The 9445-nt window shown below is 39.9% G+C and overlaps 2 long non-coding RNA genes across 7 annotated transcripts in view; one reads left to right on the top strand and one right to left on the bottom strand.

Annotated features, from left to right (window-relative positions):
* LOC111267594 (uncharacterized) overlaps window positions 1-9445 on the top strand; it is a 32607-nt gene that overhangs the window by 954 nt on the left and 22208 nt on the right. For all 3 annotated transcript variants that reach the window (XR_002684731.2, XR_015313879.1, XR_002684730.2), the window contains exon 2: window positions 1605-1687. This is a non-coding gene — a long non-coding RNA (uncharacterized LOC111267594). The remainder of the gene's footprint in view (window positions 1-1604; window positions 1688-9445) is intronic.
* LOC111267595 (uncharacterized) lies at window positions 4720-9136 on the bottom strand. Of its 4 annotated transcripts, none has more exons than XR_015313882.1 (4): window positions 8939-9136; window positions 6874-7116; window positions 6514-6673; window positions 4720-5069 (listed from the first exon to the last, which is right to left on the bottom strand). It is a non-coding gene; the product is annotated as an uncharacterized LOC111267595 (long non-coding RNA). The 4 variants fall into 4 exon arrangements; XR_002684735.2 differs by having other exon boundaries at window positions 6514-6654; XR_015313881.1 differs by lacking the exon at window positions 8939-9136 and adding an exon at window positions 7315-7430 and having other exon boundaries at window positions 6514-6654.

Raw genomic sequence — 9445 nt, 5'->3', positions numbered from 1 at the left:
AAAAAAAAAAAGCGACGATGGCCCAAAAAGACAACAGAACAGCTAATATAAGAGCAAGTTACAACTTGAGATGGAAATTATATAAATATAATCGCATTGCTAAACTTAATATAGCATATCATGCATACTGCTGTCGTTGAGTCACGTGTAAACAGCGCTATTTTATTTTTAGCTAAAACGTTCAACTGAGTTCTAGAAACATACCGTAATAATCTTCTATTATCTCAGTCTTACTCAGTGTGAAATGGGTTTTGTTGTTAGATACATAGAGGGTTATAATAGTTATACATAGGGTTAGAATAGTGAAGTGTCCCGATTTTGTAGTGAACGCTGTGAAAAGTGTTGGAGAGTATTTATTACATGTACATAGGTCCAGATACGTTGTATCGTTAATATTTGCGCGCCTGCGTCTGTAGCACGCAACTACAACGCGTCTGTGTACTAAAGTATGCATCTTATATTCAATAACTCAAGCCCCAGTTAGAACCCTATGTTTTTAAGGATACAAATGTAGTTTAAAAGGCATTAACCATATTACCAGCGGCCAAGATTTCTGTCTGCGAATTTTTTACAGGCTCAAGTACTTAAACGCTATCACATCACCGTCGAATTTCACACCATTGAAAATCTACGCTTAATTATAAGAATAATCACCTTTCTTTGTTTAAGAATCACTCATTTAGACGGGTTACGGTTGGGATGGCTGTGTAAGAAGTATCGGTAGGTCTAGTGCTAAGATTGTACCGAGAAATGCTAAAATCAACGTTTTAGGCATTGGCCTAAATGTTAGCAGGGCCGTTATATATATATATATATTTTACAATGTAACATTGTTTGCTAAACGTTCACACTAAATTCGACAATTGTGATGTGCTCGTGTGAGTTTCGGCCTGTTGCCCTGATCTTATTCCAGCTGAAACGCTTCGAGTAGATCTTTCCTCTATTATGCCCAGATAGATGTCGTTGTCAGCTTGGGCACGACTGCTTCAGTAACGATTTAAGCGAGTTCAGTCAAGCTGTCATATTTGAGGTTCTCTTTCTCCTGGGATCGTTTCTCGATGGGACCTGGGGTCGTAGTTGTCAATCTGTTCATCGTCAGAGTTGTTAAGTTCTCTCACTGTGATATGACTATAGATCTAATGCTGGACCATTCCGTATTGCATCTGAATAAACTTCACACGTAGTCTAAATTCATGCCGCCTATGTATCCGCTCCTCTTCGGATGGTCTTAGGTACTTAGCAGAAAGTCATCATCTTACTAATAATGCACGGCACCCAGAGCAATATTGTGCCAACTCATTCTGAACTGCCATCGGTCCCACCGAAACTCTCTTTTGGGTCATGTTCTTACTGAACGCTAAGAATTCTTATTTTTATTAACGTTTCGTAGAGATATAATATTTTTTTGGCTTGTATTTGCATCATATCCATTGAATTTCATTTTTGCGATTAACAATCATATCAGTTATTATTGTTAATATTCTATTTGCATTTAGTTATATATTAAATTAGGATCGATTTGTTAAACTGTTTTGCATTTGTATTTTTGTATGGCTTTGTTTCGTTCTCGTCCTTTCTCGTACATAACGCCAATTACTAATCAGGATCGCCATTTTGGGTACAATTCGAGCGTTGCTTTAGGGCTTTTTCGGTGGAGCTGCGTTTGAGCTATATCTCTATGGACACGGTATGTACTTTTTCAAGTTCTCTTGGTGTTTTTCATGTATGATTTAATAAAAGCACTGTTTATTATTTGTAACGATTTAAATCACAGTAGCGTTGTGTACAGACTTATCTTAAGCTATGCAATGTTATGGAAGTTCAATAACAACGTACGTTTATAGTGTATCTGGCGAGGATCGTGCAAAACAAATCGAGGCATTGTTTAACCTCAGGTAGTTTTATACAAGCTCATATTTTGGGATGGAAGAGACGCCCTACCGACTATAAACTAACTTGCACGCTCACACACAAATAATATAACATCGCTGGCCGAAAACTATTCACTTTACCACGTTACGGTCTTCTGATTCTTTGAAATCCACCCCTCTAGAGAATCATTTTTTTTTTATTTCGCACGAATGAGGTCGAACTGATTTCACGCCAAGTGACCCCTTTGAGGTTCCCCTTCATTCCACGTATACATTATGAATTATTTTCATACCGAAAACAGCTAAGCACTTCATTCCTATTCAAGACGGACTTCGAGAAGAGACGGTCCAAATAGACCTTCGATAGCTAAAAATGAAGACTTGAATTGACTTTGTTTGGAAAGACTCAAGCTGACTCGACGAACGGGCTGCTCCGCAAGAAAAGACCAAATCGTACGTTGAAGCGAAAACTTTGAAGGTCAAAATTTGGAAAGCAAAATGGCATCACATCACGGTTAGCGGACGTGCAAACATTTCGAGATGAATTAGGTAAAGATTTGCTTTCCTGATTTTGAAAACGATACCGTACATAGCATCATTTTGAGATGTCATCTCTCCACTGTCAATGCCTGATGCTGGCTATACGCAGAAACGTTATGAGGACATACGCGACATCTGTAGGAACAGCTCAGGGATATTCAACAGATTCTGACATTCCTTTCGAAAAAGACATTATATGAAAATCTTTTCCAGATCGAAGTGAAAAAGGTTATGATGGTTTCAGTTTAGATGACAAAAGGCGCACTGACATCAATCGAACCAGGGAAACAATCGTGAGCCTTCGTCCTAGTTCTGTGATCTGGTTGGGCGCCCAGAATACGACCTAAATACAAAGTACTCTCTTGTACACTAATAATATTTGTACTGCTCCTCATTTGTTTACTCACTTTGTACTAGCACTCATTTTTATTTAAAGCGGGCAGTCGTATACCACGCGGACAGAGTAACTCACTTCAATAACCGTTGGGAAAAAGGGCTTCGCCAGATGAAATCCTCTGTTTTCAGTTTTATTGGATCTTTCAATAATACTTATCCATGTTGTAACAATCGCTCCAAATAATCCTAAAGGGGGGGGGGGAGGAAAGAAATGAAAAGGGCAGTTCGTCTAATACGAATTGCCCTTTTCACTTCTATGACAATTGTTGCTTACGTATTATAATTATGGTTTCATCTATTTTCCGATTTCCCGTTTTATGTAGACTATTTAATAATAACTGGTGCGTAAATATAGTCACTGCGTTGTTGTAAGAAGATGTGTGAGTACATATAAAATATGTACAGATCATATATGGATGATCTCAAGCTCGGTTGTTTTATGCAGGATTGTTTACCGTATTGACGTTAACGGGGTCGTATCGTAGCGTGGAATTGAATTATGTGCACAGGATGTCTAATAGCTTCCATCTAACGTTAGATAATCCATTTTATAGAAACCGTTGAGAGCATCCGAAGGGTTACTCCATTCGATACAAATGATCGGTCATACAGGAGGTACAGACCTTCACGCATTTTTAAAACCAACACCAATGCCAATAATGACCTAATACGTGTGTCTGAAGTTCTCCATTAGAGGGCTGGAGCCCGTTTGCCATCAAAAGGAAATACTGTATTTAGGGTTATTGACCCGTACACTGATTACGATATGTACCTAAAGATTAAAAATTTTCCCTAGACTTTGTATCAAAGTAGGTGCAATTGGTTCTTTAGGCTATGAAAAGGCTCGTTTACACTCAACTCCTGTAGACGAAACATAATGAATAAAACACGAAATAACGGCACAGACGTCACTAGACCTGGAGTAGAAACTCTGAATTCTTTCCCTGAGAGATTTATATTAAGACTGAACACTGTTTTTGCAAAGGCTCAAAAATGTTCAAAAGTGTTTGGCAGGTGGGCTTGGTCGTGTTAGTTGCAACGCAAAATGCTAGAGACCATCCCTGTTCATTCATGTATCAGAAAGCGCAAACCATATGCTCCTGATGATTCCATAACGTTTCGCGGAATTAGCTTAAAATCTAGACCTATTCCTCGGATCATATTTGTTCGATGATTCGACAACATATCATAAAGCAGGAATTTTCCGGTTTTTATGTTTCTCTAAAAAAGGAATGCCTCAAATTTCATGTTAGAAACTTTCTTCTCACCATTTCTGAATGAAAGAAAAGCTCCTTTTGATTCGGTTATTGCGTAAATAACGGCTGCGATTACGTAAACGACCGAGATAACTGGCCAGGCCACATTATACGCTCTTCGTGCGTCTTCATTTGATGTTGACGTGCGTCTAACGACTACGTCGGGGTTCTTCATGTTGCTATAGGTTCCCTGGTACAATAACTCGCATACTATACCAACATCATAATGTCTAGACATGGGCTGAGGAGCAAAAAAAGAAAGGCTAAAACAATTTTCTGTTTTGGCCTTGCTCACTGCGCCTGCTGACTTTTGTGAGGCCCTCAGATCTAGGCTGTAGGAACTGGTTGGATGTCGCTATGTTCCGTAGCTACATAGCCTTTCCACTAAGTTGCTACTGACTATCCTAAATCTGTCCGGCGAGTGTAATCATCGATCATTCGTTAGAACAGTCATCTGTTCATTTTCAATGGCATTCTTATTATTGTTGTCCTATTACATACGGACATTAGGTAGCTTGTTTTGATAAGCAGCATGTATAAGCAAATGGGTATGGGTAAAGCAAATGAATGCATCCGATTTGGACCACGTGCGCATAATACGCAAGGCGTGCAAAAGGCCAGTGGCGAGAGTGAAACAACGGAAAACAAAGGTTGAATTTAATTAACTGGGCTTTATTAATGCTAGCTAGTGAGAGTTAACGGTGCTTATTGTTATCGATATTGGTATCGTGATAAAATTTGGCAATCAACAATGGCAATCCGCTGTGGTGTTGACAATAGGTAACTCGCAAGTACGTCCAACGAGACCTGAACCCTCATCTCGGCAGTGCTTGTGTCAGCGTTGTACCGTTGACTCAGCCCGTCGTACGTTGCTGGTGTGGACAAAGTTCCCTGGTGCCTATGCTAATACACACACGCGATAAGATGGTGGCGCAGGTAGATGGTGGTGACTAGCATTCTGTTGCTGGCTAGCTGCAAGCCAGTCGATATCATGGACAACTATAATCTGCAACACAGTTATCGCATAGGATTTTAATCTCTCGTAGTATTGAGCGTTCAAGCAATACAACAGCATTAAAAAATAGCATATTTTGTGATACAGTAACGAAATTCTCGATGTGACCCCTCGTTAATGCCGCTGGCCGGAATTGGGTTCTCTAATTGATAATGTTCGACACAATTAATAGGGGCCATAAACTGTTTTATGTGCCAATCTAGGTGAGGTAGGGGTATAGCGTTTGCCTACCAAATTTAGGCACGCGTAAGACGGTCGAGGTTTGCAAGCGGGCGTAAACACACAGCCCGCCTGAAGCAACGCTTATCAATGGTGCTGAACGTGCCAGGGGGCGGGGGGGGGGACATATTTATACTGATATCAATTTATTAAGACCCCGTATACGGGCGTAAAGTCACAGAGAACTGCGAGAAACTAGCATGTTCGATATTTCTTCTAAAAAACGCATAAAATTTTGGTATAAAATATATATAACAGACAGCCGATCAGAATATATCACATAATTTCATGCTTATCGAAGATGTCGCATCGATTTAAGCGCAACTCATTATCGTTACTATATACCTAATATCGTTTTATATAAGAAATAAATAATTGTGTCCTTTTTTTTCACTCCTCATTGAAGGCCTTTCTCAATACACCATATACAACTAGAACAATGGCAGTAGCTTGTTGGTCCATTAAATACGCATATTTACAACGATAAAATAAATTACCATTATCTCTACTAAACAATATACAATATGTTAAAACGCTTCGACAATCGAACTATTTGTACAGCATCGAAAGCTGAAGAACAACTTTGGCGTCCATATTACTCGTGTTTGATATATAATAAAAACATTATTGGTAAACAATCTATTTATTTATGATCTATCTGCCTTGTTATTTATTATCTTTCATCTTTTTATAATTAGCCTCTACTTATTTAAAACCTGCATTTTCATTTAGTGGCATTAGGCCCACGGCTTTAAGGGCTTGCTAAAGGCATATGTTGCGTTGAACGACTCGCTATGCATCCATCTATCCTGTCACTGCATTGAAATGTATAATTAAAAAAAAGTGAATACTTCGAAGTATTGCCCACTATGCTGTCAAAATGTTGTACCTAACTCGTACTTTGCCTTGTTTACCTTGTCCAATGCGTAACACTGCCACACCCGCGTTACACCTAGGTCACACTGACTAATTTTTCCCAGCGGAAACAGAGTTATATTTCGATCTGTAGAACATACGGTTGGATGCCTATTGGGCATTTATTTCACTCGTCGTACAAGCCTTTTAGCTCCGTACAGGAATCATCTACGAAAAAGCGATATATCAATAGATGTTTTACAAGCCCTGTTACAAACCACGACGTTCCATTACATTATACATCCTTAGAGGGGTGCAAAATGTAAATGGTTACAAGTCAAATTAAAGGTGCGAGGCTTACATGGAAGACGCCTGCGTTGGGACGACTGGTGGCATCAGGGAATCGCGAAAATCGGCCTCATAGGGTTTGGCGGTCTGACAGCATTACGGATGCAAGAAACGGACCCCGTTCAGCATCTACAGTCCTCTAGAGGAGGTGAACCTGAAAATATGAGCGTAAGCTACCGGAAGGCTTTTTATTCGACAAACCTGGCGGCTTAGAATCCAATAGGATATGTTTAGCTTCGGGGCATCTTGAAGGTCTATGCCATTGCTCGCAGCTAACCCTGAAGGCAAAATCGAGCTTCGCGAAAAAACAGCCCAGTGTTGAGTGCAACCCACAGTGAATTTGGAATGGATAAAAGCGCTCAACGTTGTATACCTTTTGATTTAGTACTCCCATCGGAGTCATCTGAGTGGCGCATGGACGTTTTCCAGAAGGGCGACAAGGCCTGGCTCTAGATAGGTGATCCGATCCATTTAGGCGTGCTAGGACACATTACGGCTTCGATAGACTGTAGATGGATAGATGGGATGTCATTGCCGTGGTCGGATGAACTCATCCATAGCTCTCGCAACTATAGAGGACGTATAACACCCCAACTCACGAGATGATAATGGATACCTGCAACGAAAGAAATAAAAGTAGTTCTAACGGAACGTCGAAAAATTGGATAGGAGAGGCTCTGAATATTCGAAACAGAGCAATTTATACGTAAGCAGACTTTCTAGTGATTTACTGTTGTCACTGCGCCAAATTGGTCTAGTCTTCATACGATACGTTTATGTACGCCTGTCGGTGTGGATTAGCTCATGGTAGTACCAAAACGTTTCGAGGAGCTGGTTTTTCGCCGAGAACGTGACGTACGATGGCTTCGAAATTGCCAACGCATTTCCCGTCTCTATTCTGTCAATATTTATTCCGTTGGGTCTCGTATAGTCGGGCTGCGTACCACTGCAATGCTGTTTGCCTATGAAAGTTAAGGACATTTAGTAAGGTGATCTACGTTTACAAGTAACGGCTGTTCTGTGTCGTATTCAGGGCTAACCGTCCAAAGCAAAGGTCAATAGCTGCAGCAGACATACTACATGGAATATCTATTCATGATCTAATACTTAATGTACGGGCAATCGCTTGAGATGTAAAATCACTACAAGATTCAATATGCTGTTACGTTCGGGAAAGTGTAAAAATGAATTTTAAGGAAATCTAGGGCTAACAACGGTGGTTACCGGAAGGCTTCTTAGCAGAGGACGTTATTTTTAGAAGATATTGACCAACGCCAACTGCCAATCGCGTTCATTGGGCGAAAAATAGCAGACGTGCCAATTCAGTGTATAGGCTCCCCACCCAACTCGGCGTTTTCCCAGCGAAGATCTTACCTAAAAATCTATGTGATAAAACATTCGAAGGGATGCCCTTTGCTTTGGGTTGAGGTACTTTTATGCCTTGTATCACCCGGATCCTTAACGATTATTAAAAGGGGACATAAACGCCCGTTTACCGTAATAAATTGCGTACTGTTTCAAGTAAATAAGAACATGAAACGGCTAAACAATTGAAAGCTTGATTAAATAATAACGCTTATAATAATTGATAATATAAATAACAAAACAATTTTGTAATAACATGCCTAATGGAAAAGATATCGTAAACCATAAAGACATGACTATATCCCTCCAGAATATGGAAACACACGTAACAGTCATAGTTAGCGACTGTACATATTCCGCGTGGTACAGTAAGTAAGAGATATGAACCGAAACTAATTTTATATACATATATGCCTTTAAATTGAGGAAAATTTTGGCGGGCGGTTCGTTGTAGCAAGGAAAAGTCAATTCTTTCTAGAACAAAACTATTCGTTATATATAAGGGTGCATCATTTCCGTAATTTGAGTGAGGATTAACTAATACTTAACTTTTCCGTCAACGAACCCTCATTACAGTCTAAAACTTCCTTCTTTGCCCAAGATCGATAGTCCAGGTTATTGCTAGCTTTCGTGGCACTTTTGAAAAATTCCTATAAACCTTTTCGTAATAATAAACCTAAATAAATAAATAACGAATAAAACTTTTTCGTAGGGTCTAAATTTGCAGGGCCTAAAAATGTTCCGAGAAGCCATTTTGAATACATTTTGGCTTCTGATTCAGATGATGAACTGCCGTTTGGAAAATGTTTGCGAACTTAATAACTAACGTCCGACGGTTAAAATATGTCATTTCGCACCTTTTGAACCTTTTGGCTATTTTCTTCGCTTGCTACGAGCCTAAAATTTTCTATGTAGAGCGTGCTTGAGCTACACTTTACGCTTACCGATACCGTTTATCGTCAGAGCACTCTCACACAATTCCATACGAGTTGAGGAAAGAGTACTTGGATATCTGATTTTGTTTAGATACAAATTTAGAAGCAAAATATAACAGATGCTCTATAGAGACGCACCGTTTTCGGCGAGTATATGGCACTTGGCTTAATGTAACAAAGTCAATTATTTTATAAACGGCCTGTGTGCCAGGTAGGTACGAGCGGTCCTAGCACGCGTGACATTGTTACGTCCGACTATGCACCTGAAAGCATGCAGCTGCGTATTGTTGGTACGTAGGATAGGATGAGCGGGATAACATCGTTCTCCTTTCTGTGTACGATGGTTAAAAAGCAGTTTATACAGCTGAGGATCATCTATAGAGCGGCAGCTACGCAAAAATGCCCAAGGAACAATTAGAGGTAAACACGAAAAGATACAAGTTTATATTATTTGGGACCTCAATACAAACGCGTAGAGCTCTTTAGAACGCGAGCCGCAGTAATGAGCCCAACGTGCGAGGCAGTTTTCATTGCAATGAAGTACACCAGTGTAGTGTTAACAATAGCTAAAAGAACGACTCAGGGCCAGCTACATCATTAGAACTATTAACACTTGGCGATAGGCTGTTTGGTTCAGTTTGCATA

The sequence above is a fragment of the Varroa jacobsoni genome, unplaced genomic scaffold (assembly GCF_002532875.2).
Source record: "Varroa jacobsoni isolate VJ856 unplaced genomic scaffold, vjacob_1.0 scaffold_1202, whole genome shotgun sequence".
Lineage (NCBI taxonomy): Eukaryota > Metazoa > Arthropoda > Arachnida > Mesostigmata > Varroidae > Varroa > Varroa jacobsoni.
Note: the sequence above shows the minus strand (reverse complement) of the source record. Positions and strands in the feature narration are given on the sequence as shown.